This window comes from Bufo bufo, chromosome 4 (genome assembly GCF_905171765.1).
Source record: "Bufo bufo chromosome 4, aBufBuf1.1, whole genome shotgun sequence".
NCBI classification, from domain to species: Eukaryota; Metazoa; Chordata; class Amphibia; order Anura; family Bufonidae; genus Bufo; species Bufo bufo.
In genome coordinates this window covers 216265002-216277301 of record NC_053392.1, presented here as the reverse complement: position 1 = coordinate 216277301, position 12300 = coordinate 216265002, and the positions used below count along the sequence as shown (strand labels likewise).

Sequence of the window (12300 nt, the reverse complement as noted above, 5' to 3'; positions counted from 1 at the left end):
AACCAGTTATATATGTGTTTACTTACATTCCACCAATTGCAAATTCTACCAAATACAGCCGGCAGATTAGTCTCTCTTTGTGTGGCTTGCAACAGCTGCTCAACACTTGGTGACACCAGCGTGAGTGTTGTAGCAGCATGAGTCACCCCCCCCCCTGTGTTTTGGATCACACAAAAGCACTGTGTATTGGGGTTGTGTGCATGGGGGACGTTTTTTATAGTGTTGCAAACCACACTGTTGACACTATTTTGGTGACATGACCTATCATATCTAATAGGACTGTTGTTCACCTTTTTAGTTACCAACACAGGGGTGGAATTCAGAGAGCAGTGTTTTGTTGGGTCACAACCACAGTGTGGCCCTTTAACTGCTTTCTTCCCCTGTATTATATATTGTGCTATTTTCCCTCCCTTTCCCTTTTTAAAGTGCATATTCAATGATAAAACCTTTTTGTTTTTTGTTTTTAAGCAATCCATCTTTTTGGAATATTCAAATTTTACCAAATACCATACAATCAAACAAATTGCATGCAAATGCAAACTGCTCATACCAGATCATAAGCAATTGTATAGAGCAAACTGCAAACCAAGTAGAGCAAGTGAACAATTTTTTTAACCTCAGATATACCTCTCAGAGAGATCATAAAGTGGTTAAATAACTTAAAGTTAGAGTACAGATACTGGAGAGAGAAATATATCCAACATTTTATGTTGAATGACAAAATTGAACAGTTGAACCACCATCTTATGCATACCACCATTTGTGATACTTTATTCAACATGTATTTTGTACATGGACTATCTGCTGAAGAAAAGTTGAAGTTAATAAGCAAGTCATTTCAAGCATTTGGTGTGCTCTTTAAACCTATTGTTTCTATAGAACAGCGCTAGAGGAATTACAGAATAATAGACAAAGTCAGAGATATCAAAATTCTTCTAATGCCACAGCGCAAAAGGCACGTCTTAGTGCTGCGCCTGCCACAGTGGAACTATTACCCTCAGAGGGCGAAGTGATAGCGCTCCTCAACTTGCACAGTAAAGAGTGCATTAGAGTAAAGAGCCAGCATATACCGCCGCGCAGCAACTTTTCCCTGAGTGAGCAAGAAAAGACACCTCAGCGGAGCTACCATAGAGGCCATAGAACATGTGCATTAGTCAAACTGCAGCCGACTCTTAAAGTGGCAGAATGGCAAAGGCAAAATAGTCAGAGAAAGAGCACCAACCCTCCTACGATCCCTAGAGAGAGAAAGAGATGCATTGTGGGAGGCCAAAATCCAGAGCTAGAGTGCCCGCACCACTATTCACAAAGAGGCCACGTACTGCAGTCAGCTAGTTTCCCGCCACTAGGCCCAAAGCCTGCAGCAGAATATACAGGCCAGCGCATCGCAAGTCTGCACAGAGCATCGCAAGTCATCACAGAGCATCACAAATCATCGCAGAGCATTGCAAGTCATCGCAGAGCATTGCAAGTCATCGCAGAGCATCGCAAGTCAGCACAGAACATCGCATCATCAAGAAAAGACACGTCTCCTTTAAGACTGATATTTGTTCCTGCTCTTCAGAATAAGGTCAGAGCTTTCCCTATTACTTATCATTGCACATAGGTTTTGGTATAAAGTGACATTTTCGTGTTCAGGAATAAAAGACAAAGGACAGTTTGTAATACAAGGACTCTATTGCATTTAAATTGAAACTCATTTATTGCCTGCATTTATCAATATTGCATTTAAAGTGAAAGTCATTTTATTATTATTATTGATTGTTATAGCATTTAAAGTAAAATGTCTGAGCTTAGTATTACCATGCCACTGTTAGATGATACAAAGATAGAGAGGGGGAAGAGCAAGAGAATCTGTCTGAGTTAGAAGAGTCTAATGCAGCACTAGTCTTGCTTCAAACTAATATAGCCCAAACAAATCAACTAAGACGTTCATCACGTGCCAGAAAACCGACCTCAAAGATGTTGGAAAATTTGGAGCAAGAATCAGCATTAAAAGAGAAAAAGTTTGCCCAGATGAATGATAGGTGGAAATCATACATTAAAGACATTTGTAGAAAGCTAAAGCAAGAAAGTATAAAAGGGAACTTGAATGATATGGTAGAGACTGTAGAAGAATCTGAATCAGAGCTTATGGCAGCATATGTCAACCTGCAGTCGTTTATGACACCTTCCTAGGATATTGTATGGAACATGGACACATGTACTGCGGTCACTAAAGATTTGGTAAAGCTCATGAGAGAATTATCATCTGCAGAAAACTATGATGAAGTTAAAGCAAGAAGTAGAATGAATGAGATTTTTATGAGAGACAATGCTAGGTCCTTAGGTGGTACCACAATCTCAAGTGTGACTTCCTTCGCTAGCAGAAGTGCCACCCACATATCAGAGTCCTCAAATACTTCAGCCAAAAGAAAGGAATTAGCTGAACAACTTGCTGTCAAGAGAGCAGAGATTGAGATGGAGGCTCCCATCGAGGCGCAGCACCAACTGATGGCTGAAAAGGAAGCTGAAGTGGATGCACAACGCCATCAGATGGAAGCTGAAATGGATGCACAACGCCATCAGATGGAAGCTGAAATGGAGGCACAGCGCAATCAAATGGAATCTGAAAAGAAAGCATAGCGCCACCAACAGATGAAAAGTCTGGAAAGGCAGCAAGACGTTAAGATCATTGAAGCCAGACTCAGAGTACATGAGGAGGATATGAGTCAGAGTAGTCATAAGGTTCAAATCTGTACTAAGTGAAGAAACAGACTCCTACTTTCCTTCATACGCCCAGGAAAATGGAAGAAAATCTTCAGCTTGTAGTGAGGAAATAAGTCATTATCCTTCCATCCCTGCTCAGAAAAATAAAGATAGGCCTAGTCTAATGTTAGAAAAAAGGTGTGTGAATTTACCCTCTATCTCTACTGGAAAAGATAAATGAAAGGGACTCACCTAATTCAGAACTAAGTGAGAAAATAGAACCGGATGATTCTATTCCTAGATGCCACGGCAATGCTCAGGAGAATGCTACAACCATTGTCCCAGCAAAACCACAGAGAACAGTCCTAGCTAGACTTCCCATTACGGAAACCTACTGTATTTTTGGGAGACGTACTGAAGTTCATAGAGTGGAAAGCAAGTTTTGAGATGATCATTGAGCATCATTGCTTCAGTCCAGTTGACAAGTTATTCTACCTTCAGAGATATGTTGGTGGAGAAGCCAAGGAAGTTCTTGAAGGTAACTTCTATAGAAAAGACGAAGAAGCCTACAAGCAAGCTTGGAAAAAATTGAATGCAAGATATGATCATCCTTTCTTAGTACAAAGAGCCTTTAGAGAGAAATTGAATAACTGGCCTAAAATAGGTCCTAAAGAACACTTCAAACTCCAAAAGTATAGTGACTTCCTGCAGGCATGCAGCAATGCCATCCCACATGTACGAGGACTAGAAGTACTCAACGATTATCTAGAAAACCACAGGATGCTAACTAAGCTACCTGAAGAAGTGGCTTCTAGATGGAATTGCTATGTGGATTGCAGGATAAAACTTACCAGGAAAGATTAAAGGACCTTAACATGTATAGCTTGGAAGAAAGACGAGACAGAGGGGCTATAATAGAAACTTTTAAATACATAAAGGGAATCAACAAGGCAAAAGAGGAGAGAATATTTAAAAGAAGAAAAACTGCTACAAGAGGACATAGTTTTAAATTAGAGGGGCAAAGGTTTAAAAGTAATATCAGGAAGTATTACTTTACTGATAGAGTAGTGGATGCATGGACTAGCCTTCCTGCAGAAGTGGCAATCCTTCATATAAGATAGGGCCAAGGGCTATTCATAGTATTCAGTATATTGGGCAGACTAGATGGGCCAAATGGTTCTTATCTGCCAACACATTCTATGTTTCTATGTGACTGAACAGTTAGATCTAGGTAAGGACTTCCCAATTTTTAAAGCGTTCTCTGAGTTCATCAATAAAGAAGTACAGATAGCATGTAATCCAGTAACATCATCTTATGTCTTAAAATCCTTTAAAAAAAGGCCTGTGAGAGATTTAAGACGCGCAAGAGCAACTAGCTTTGCAACCAACACAGCAGCTAAAGGTCCAGTGTCACGGCTGAGGATGGGGGAAATCCTCAGCCGTGCGATGCCGGATGATGTAATGGCTGCTCGGCCAGGATAACAGGATTAGGGAGCAGGTCACCTCCTACAGCATCCCTAACCTGACCCTAACTCCTATCTGCATGGGCCGACCTTAAAGGTAGGAGGACCCATGCGCCGGAACCTAGGAGCCCTGACTTACCCTCCGTCCGGTCCCTGGGCTAAGGAGCAGGGTAAGACAACCCACTCCTCCTAGGCACGGAGGAGCAGGAGTCTCAATGGCCAAGCTGCTGGAAAAGGGGGAACATAAACAGCTCTATGGTTATGGCAGGTGAACAAGGAGTTCCACCTACCTGCCACAGCCTTGCTGACTGGATCCCTGTGCTGGCAGGGTGCAGATCACAACGCATCCCCAAGCTGCTGGAAAAGGGGGAACATAAACAGCTCTATGGATATGGCAGGTGAACAAGGAGTTCCACCTACCTGCCACAGCCTTGCTGACTGGATCCCTGTGCTGGCAGGGTGCAGATCACAACGCATACCCACACAGGGACCCAGATCCATAGTTGCACAAAATAACAAGGAAACATCAAATGGACATCACACATAACTAGACATAAACTTAAATGTGACATTATGGTTTATGACCACAGGGGTGGCTCTCACTGGCAGGTATAAAACACAGGAGGCTGCTACAGCTAAGCATGGCTGAAGCAACCTGCAGCCCTGGAAAAACAGTGAGGCTATATAGGCCAAGAAGCCACACCCCACAGTCGGACACACCCAGTGAAACACAAACACACTGGGAAGGGAGTTAACCCTTCCAGCACCAAAGAAGGGAAACACACTATTAAAAGGAGAAGTGTCCAAACAACACCCACACTGTGGCTGTTGCCGCAGGCAACGACATGGGTGGCACTCATGTCCAGGGAGTCAGCCCGAAGGCCGGGACACTGCCACCACATGTACAAGCAACGACCAAACGTTGCCACGGGCAACCCCAATGAGGGGAAGATGTAAGTGCACACCACACATAACACAGAGTGTACACAGACATACATACACACACACCTAACAGAAAGATTGCTAGGTGCAACCGCATGCACAACATAGCAAGCTGCCACAATACAGCTCAGAGTGCTATGCTGCCACAACATACCGTTGCCAGCGGCAACCACAGGTGAGGCAAATACCACAGCCCTCACCTGTGATTGACAATAAAACTAAACCGCTGACAACCGCATGCGGTTGAGGAGTCACGGTCATAGCCATGGCCGTGACATCCAGATACCTAAAACTAAAGGTCATGTTACTAAGGGGTGTAAGAAAAATGCCACATGCAGCATTTGCAAAGGACGCCATTCTACAGAACTACATGAAGAACGTCCAAAGAAGGATAAATCCTCAATACCTAAAGATACTGAGGAAGGAAAGAAAGTATCGGTATTCCCTTGCAGAGTGAGGGAAGGAGAAAGCAACGTCATATCAATGGTTGTACCAGTTTGCATTTCAAATCCTAAAAAGAGGAACAAGAAGGTATACGCCTATGTGCTAATGGATTCCCAGAGTGATGTCACCTTCATTGATCAAGAAATCTGCAAAGAAATTACAAGTGGCTACAAAACCAGTGAAGCTCAAACTTACCACAATGACGGGGAGTGACACATTAGTAAACAGTCAAAGAGTCAAAGGACTGAGAGTTAGAGGACTTCATTCAAACTTCACATTATATCTATCTCCAGCTTATACAAAAGACGATATACCCCTAGATCGAGATCACATACCTACCTATGAAACAGCCAATGAATGAGAGCACCTATCTGTCATATCTCATGAAATGTCCCCTCTGAAGGAGTTTGTTGTTGGACTGTTGATAGTCTACGATTGTCCGAAGCCTTGGTACCATGAAAGGTAATCACAGGAGAAAAGGGTGAACCTTACGCTGTTCAAACTGATCAAAGATGGGGTGTTGTTGGAGGAAAACAGCAGATCGCAAACTCAAGACAGGTGACAGAATTGTGTCATCGAATATCTGTCCAAGAGTTACCAACTATAAGTCCAGCAAAAGTAATCAAGATCCTTGAATCTGACTTTGCAGACATAAGTTCTAAAGAAAAGAGTGTATCCCAAGAAGACATAAAGTTCGTACACACTCTAGAAGAAAGTATTCAGCAGAATCAACCAGATCATCTTGAAATGCCCTTACCTTTTAGAGAACGACCTTGTCTGCCAAATAACAGAAATCTTGCCCTAACAAGAATTACATGTTTGAAGAAAAAGATGGGAAGAGATCCCAAATTCAAGCAGGATTATTTGAAATTCGTGGAAGGCATCCTCGAAGAAGGACATGCAGAGAAAGTTAACAATCAACCTAAAGAAGAAGTGTGGTACATCCCACATCAAGGTGTCTACCACTCAAAGAAATCAGATAACATTAGAGTAGTATTTGATTGCTCAGCAAATTACAATGGTGTTGCATTGAACGATCATCTACTAAAAGGACCAGATCTTACAAACACAATGCCTGGAGTGCTCTGTAGATTCAGAAAGTATCCCGTAGCGGTCATGTGTGACATTGAAAAGATGTTCCACCAGTTTCATGTGAAGAATGAAGATAGAGACTTCCTGAGGTTCCTATGGTGGGAGGACGGAGATACAGAAACAGAGCCAGCAGAATACAGAATGAAAGTACACTTGTTTGGAGCAGCATCGTCTCCAGGTTGCGCCAATTATGGTATGAAGTACCTGGCCAATCAGAATGTAAAGGATTGCCCATCAGCAGCAAATTTTCTGAAGAAAAACTTTTATGTAGATGATGGTCTTATAAGTCTAGAGTCCACAGAATCTGCAATCAAACTAAATCATCTCAAACCACAGAGAGGTACTGGAATCCATCAGTGACTGTGAACGTGCATCATCAATGAAGAATGTAGATCTCAATTATGATCATCTTCTAGTCCAGAACATACTTTGATTGGGATGGAATGTAGAGAATGACAAGTTCTTCTTTGAAGTATCTATTGAAGAGAAAATTGCAACTAGACGTACCATTCTTTCCGTAGTGGCTTCTATATTTGATCCATTGGAATTCTTGGCCCCAGTAATCCTCAGAGCAAAAGAAATACTACAAGAATTATGCAGACAGAAGTTGGGATGGGATGAGCCCATACCTGAAAATTTGAGGCCAAGGTGGGAGAGTTACATAAGAGACCTGCAAAACTTGAGAGAGGTTCGGATACCCAGATGTTTTGTACCTTATGATTTCGGAAAGTACAAGAAAATAGAACTTCATCATTTTTCAGATGCCAGTAATTATGGTTATGGTCAGTGCTCCTACATAAGAGTAATAGGAGAAGAAACGATACACTGTGCCTTGGTTATGGGGAAGGCCAGAGTTGTACCTACCAGTATTCAGACAATACCAAGACTTGAACTGACAGCAGCCGTAGTTTTAGCATCAGTAAGCAAGTTTCTGAGAGAAGAATTGGAATTGAAAATAGATTAAGAATATTTTTGGACAGACTCACAAGTTGTCCTAGGATACATAAACAACGAAGCTCGAAGATTCCATATCTTTGTCGCCAACAGAGTTGAGAAAATTCTGGAAATAACAAATCTGGAACATTGGCATCACATTGACACAAAGCATAACCCAGCAGATCATGCTTCAAGAGGCCTGAATGTAACAGAATTAAAGAATTCAAACTGGTTCACCGGTCCAGAGTTCCTTTGGGATAAGGAAATTACGCCCAGTAAAGGTTATACAGAATTGTCTATGAGTGATCAAGAAGTAAAAGTCGTACAAACATTAAACACTGCTGCCAAGTTTGACCATGACATACTTGAAAGACTAGCCAGATGTTCAAAATGGAATACGGTCATAAACGTAGTAGCTCGTATTCAACGTTTGGCAAAGGGAATCAGAAAGAAGGAATTTTTTTATGTAGAAGAAAGAATGAAAGCTGAAGAAACAGTCATAAGACTCATTCAACAGAGATTCTACAGTGAAGAGTTGAAGAGACTTAGTCAAGAACCTAAAAAGCTTCCAAACAACCACCCTTTGTACAAGCTTAATCTTGTTCTGCAGGATGGTATACTGAAGGTGGGAGGGAGACTGGAAAAGGCATTGTTACCTAGAAGATTTAAGCATCCAGCAATCAAACCCCAAAATTCTATCTTCACAAGATTGATTATTGATTACTACCACAACAAATCCTTGCACCAGGGAAGAAGCTTTACCCAAAGCTGTTTGAGAGAAGGTGGTTACTGGATAGTGAAAGGAAGCAAAGTTATAGAAAAGTATATAAGAAAATGCGTAGTCTGCAGAAAGGCACGTAGACCTACAGAAGAACAAAGAATTGCAGATTTTTCAGCAGATCGTGTAAACCCATCACCACCACTTCTTTATAACGGAATGGATTGTTTTGGCCCAATCATCACTAAACAGAACCGCAAGAGTACAAGGGTAGGAGTGTAGACCAATCACAGCCAGGCTCACACATAGCAGGAGTTTTTACCAATCACAGCCAGCCTCACACACAGCCTGTGTGGGAAATTCCCCTAGCTGGAATCATTACACACCTTGGTCCACAATTTGTGTCTGCGGGTCACACCAATGCCTCCTCTTGCTATGTGTTACCTGCTGGCCAGTCCCCTGTCGAAGGTGCAGGCCCAGATGCCTCCCGCCCTGCACCTGTGCCTTCGCAAGCACAATCAGTGACCACATCCCAGCGCAGCATACAAATGTCATTACCCCAGGCATTTGAACGCAAGTGCAAATACCTAGCCACCAACCCACAGGCCATAGCACTAAATGCACAGCTTTCCAAATTACTTTCCCTGGAAATGTTGCCATTTAGGCTTGTGGACACTAAGGCCTTCCGCAGCATAAAGTCAGCGGACGCCCCGCGTTACGTAGTCCCCAGCTGCCACTATTTTTCAAGTTGTGCCGTGCCCGCCTTACACCAACATGTATCCCGTAACATCACACGTGCCCTGAACAACGCAGTTACTGGGAAGGTCCACTTAACCACGGACATATGGACAAGTGCATTCAGCCAGGGATGCTACAGTCCCCATGTTGTGGAGGCCGGGATCGAGTTGTACCCTGGGATGGCACAGGTGCTACCGACGCCAAGGATTGCGGGCCCTACATCGATCAGGGTTTCCGCCAGCACCTATGTTAGTGGCTTCAACCCCCACTTCTCCTCCGCTTCATTCTCCACTTCCACCTCCGAATTATCCGCGTGCAGCACCATTCAGTCATCAGTCGGTAGCTGGAACTAGTATAGCACTGCAGTGGGGAAGTGTCAACAGGCCGTGCTGAAGCTGATATGCTTAGGGGACAAACAGCACACTGCCGCAAAGCTGTGGCAGGGGATAAGAGACCAGACTAAGCTGTGGCTCTCGCCACTCAACCTAGAACCAGGCATGGTTGTGTCTGATGATGGCCGTAACTTGGTGGTGGCTTTGGAGCTTGGCAAGCTCAGACACATCCCATGCTTAGCCCACGTCTTAAACTTTGTGGTTCAGCGGTTTCTCAAAACCTACCCCAATTTGCCTGAGCTACTGGTGAAGGTGCGCAGCGTGTGCACATTTCTGCAAGTCATCGACAGCTTAAGCCGGTCTGTCAACGCTACAGCAGCGCATGAAATTGCCAGCTCACCGGCTGTTGTGTGACATGAGCACGAGCTGGAACTCCACGTTCCACATGTTGGCCAGGCTTTGTGAGCAGCAGAGGGCAGTAATGGAATACCCGCTGCAACATGGTAATTGCCTTTCCAGTCAGCTTCCGCTATTCACAATCGAGGAGTAGGCATGGATGTCTGACCTCTGTGAGGTTTTAAGAAACTTTGAGGAATCAACACAGATGGTGAGCGGCGATAACACTATTATCAGCGTAACCATCCCACTACTGTGTCTATTCAAACGCTCACTGCTCAAAATTAAGGACGACACTTTGCATATGGAAGAGGTGGAAATGGGGGAAGACATTACACAGGGTGATAGCCAGACCACCCTCAGTTCATCTTCTCAGCGCGAATTGGACGATAAAGAGGAGGAGCAGGAGGCGGTTGCCTCAGCTACAGAGGGAAGTACCCATGGAAGTTTAATTCTATCTGTTCAGCGTGGGTGGTCAGAAGAGGAGGAAGAGGAAGGAGATTGAGAGTGATCCTCCTGATAACGACAGCGAAGTCTTACCTGTTGGTACTGTGGCACACATGGCTGATTTCATGTTAGGCTGCCTTTCCGGCGACCTGCGCGTTATATGCATTTTAGACAACACTGATTACTGGTTGTTCACCCTTCTCGAGAACTTTTCATCTCACATTCCTCTGGTGGAGAGGACAAGCAAAACGGTGCATTACCATAAGGTCCTTGTTGAAAAATTGCTCCAAAAATTTCCATCTGACAATGCTGGCTGCAGAGTCTGCAGTTCCTTGGCCAACTGAAGAGGGGAGACGAAGGGAACACACAGCAGTTCCAACAGAGGCAGAGCAACACTCTAAAGCCTGAGACAGTTTCATGACACCCCGCCAGCACCCTCACACTGATGCACGGCCTAGTGTCACAAGAAGGGCAACATTTTGGAAGATGGTGAAGCAGTACATAGCAGACCGTGTCAGCGTCCTCAATGATCCCTCAGTGCCTTACAACTACTGGGTGTCCAAGCTGGACATGTGGCATGAACTGGCGCTCTATGCCTTGGAGGTGCTGGCCTGCCCTTCCACCAGCGTTTTGTCTGAGCGGGTATTTAGTGCTGCTGGTGGCATTTTAATGGATAAGCGTATCCGCCTGTCAACTGAAAATGCTGACAGGTTGACTCATAAAAATCAACAAGGCCTGGATTGACCATGACTTCTCGACTCCACCAGAGGAAAGCTGATGAACATAAAGGCACTTTAAATGTGTTGTTCATAATGTACTGAATACACTGTATTCCCATGCACCCCTTCCACCACAAACAATGGTATATGGTTATATCTTCCTTTTCTCATCCTCCTCCTCCTCTTCGATCATATCAACATGCTTATTCGTCACATGTATGCCCTTCGCATTAAATGTTTTGCAGGGTCAGCTCAGCAGCAGGCCCTCATATGTAATTTTTGGGAGGGTCATCTCACCAGCAGGCCTTCACGTACAATGTTTTACAGGGTCAGCTCACCAGCAGGACCTTGCATATAATTTTTTAGAGGATATGCTCACCAGCAGGCCCTCACATATAATGTTTTATAGGGCCATCTCAGCAGCAGGCCCTCGCATATAATGTTTTACAGGGTCAGCTCACCAGCAGGCCTTTACCTACAATCTTTTACAGGGTCATCTCACCTGAAGGCCCTCGCATATAATTTTTTTAAAGATCAGCTCACAAGCAGGCCCTCGCATATAATGTTTTACAGGGTCAGCTCACCAGCAGGCTTTCACCTACAATCTTTTACAGGGTCATCTCACCTGAAGGCCCTTGCACATAATTTTTTAGAGGATCCACTCACCAGCAGGCCCTCGCATATAATGTTTTACAGGGTCAGCTCACCAGCAGGCCCTCACCTACAATGTTTTACAGGGTCAGTGTCACGGATGGTGTTGCAGAAAGCTGGAACTGATAAATAAACATCCGACTGGCTTGATCACAAACTAAGGAGCATATGGGTAAGCCCTATAAAACCCCTAGAGCTCTCCCTGACTGCTATGCCCATGCAAAGGTCTTTATGGTAGACGATTGCATGCCCACGTACCTTATACTGTGTAACACCTGAAAACCCTATAATAGTGAGGGGATACGACCGCCGTCTCCCTGCACTTAATACGGACGGAGTCAGGGTCACCTAGAATCAAGCCAGCAAGGAAACACAAATAAAGGAAAAGGACTTATCTGAGGAATCAGCAGTAGCAGGCTCCAGCAGTGAACAACTCATCCAGGAAGAAGTATAAACCGCAAAGTGAGGCAGTATGGGAGGGAATATAAAGGGACACAATTAGTGTAAATAGGTGACAGCTGGGAGAAGGAAAGGAGATGACAAAGTGAAACCAAAACAAAGAACCTCATGCAAGAGGTAGAGAAGAACGTCTAACAGACCTTCTCACAGAACTGGCGGTGACAGTCAGTTCACCAGCAGGTCCTCGCATATAATTTTTTAGAGGGTCAGCTCAACAGCAGGCCCTCGCATATAATGTTTTACAGGGTCAGCTCACCAGCAGGCCTTCACCTACAATC

The 12300-nt window shown here is 44.1% G+C and overlaps 1 long non-coding RNA gene across 1 annotated transcript in view; it reads left to right on the top strand.

The window, feature by feature from the left end:
* Window positions 1-9627, top strand: part of LOC120996904 — a 29930-nt gene extending 20303 nt beyond the window's left edge. Inside the window, exons 3-5 of the long non-coding RNA XR_005777972.1 lie at window positions 2860-2864; window positions 3187-3196; window positions 9618-9627. This is a non-coding gene — a long non-coding RNA (uncharacterized LOC120996904). The remainder of the gene's footprint in view (window positions 1-2859; window positions 2865-3186; window positions 3197-9617) is intronic.
* The last annotated feature ends 2673 nt before the right edge of the window (window positions 9628-12300 follow it).